The sequence below is a fragment of the Haemaphysalis longicornis genome, unplaced genomic scaffold (assembly GCF_048455015.1).
Source record: "Haemaphysalis longicornis isolate Haplotype H1 unplaced genomic scaffold, Haemaphysalis longicornis Haplotype H1 scaffold_5, whole genome shotgun sequence".
NCBI lineage: Eukaryota > Metazoa > Arthropoda > Arachnida > Ixodida > Ixodidae > Haemaphysalis > Haemaphysalis longicornis.
Window position 1 is genome coordinate 80,392,000 of NW_027526385.1, and position 1,194 is coordinate 80,393,193.

Genomic DNA, 1,194 nt, shown 5'->3' on the forward strand with positions numbered 1-1,194 from the left:
CATTGTGCTGGTTTATTTCCGCATTGGCGGGCTCACGAACTAGCCAACGAACACGCAAAAAAAAAGGGGGGGGGGGTGCTTTTTTTGGATCTGTTCATCTAGACTCCTTGAAGGAAAAAACATCAACTGGGGAGGCCGTTCCTTGGGGCTCCTTTCATTGTGGCCTTCTCGCTTAATTTTTTTTATTCTGCCTATGCTTGACTTGGCATGCCTGCAGCGTAGAAAATAGACGCACAATGTCTACAACCCGTTCCCTAGAATGAAAAATGTATTTTTCCCTCCATCCGACAAGTAACAACCGTGGTGGAGCGGGAAAAGCGCACTACCCCGCTGCTCACAGCAGGGGACAACGCTAACCACTTCACCTGGCTGTGAATGACTAGCCCTCGGAACACGTTGAACAAGTCTCTTCGCGTACGCCAAACCATTTATGGTTCAGCGGTGAACAGAGAAACGCCGGCGGCGGCTTGCAGCAGATGGGGGAAAGAAAAAAAATCGTCCGGCTGCGCGCGCCCTCAGACGAACTCCCGAACGCAGCGGCAGCAGACGACAGCGAGCCTCTGATCAGCCAACCGCAGCGCAGGCCAATCCGTGACGTCACTGCACGCGTCGCTAAGCCGATAAATGGAAGCGCGCTCCGCGCGTGACGAATATATGACGTCACAGACAAAACACCAAAAACAGAAGAAACGCCGCAACCCTGCGCCGTTTTGTTTCGCTTTATTTTTCCCCACCCTCTCGTTCAACCCGATTCCTCCTCGGTCTCCGATTCTCGAGAGAACTTTTTTCTTTGTTTTCGGCTGTTTCTCGGTTTGCAGATAGGGGAGGAAGGTTGTGAGCTATTTTCTTTATCGGCCCCTCCGCGCAGCGGTGCGCGCCTCCCCTCGCCCTGCCCAGCAGCGTCGCACGCGTTTTTCTCAGAAGTAAACACAGGGAGCAAAAGGAAAAAAAGCGCGCGGAGTTCGAATGAAAATAGTAGCTGGGGGCCGACCTCCTTCGCGCTAGCCGCCCTCCCCCACCGCTAAGCCACCGGCTCGTTCTCCGTAAAGAGGAGGAGAGAAAACAAGAACTACGCAGCGAGAAAAAATTAAAGAGCAGCCGACAGACACAAGGGAAGAGAATGGGAGAAGGGCGCGCGCGAGAGGAGGGAAGTCAGAAGAGCTGAGAGGGAGGGCCTCTAGCGATGTTCCTGGA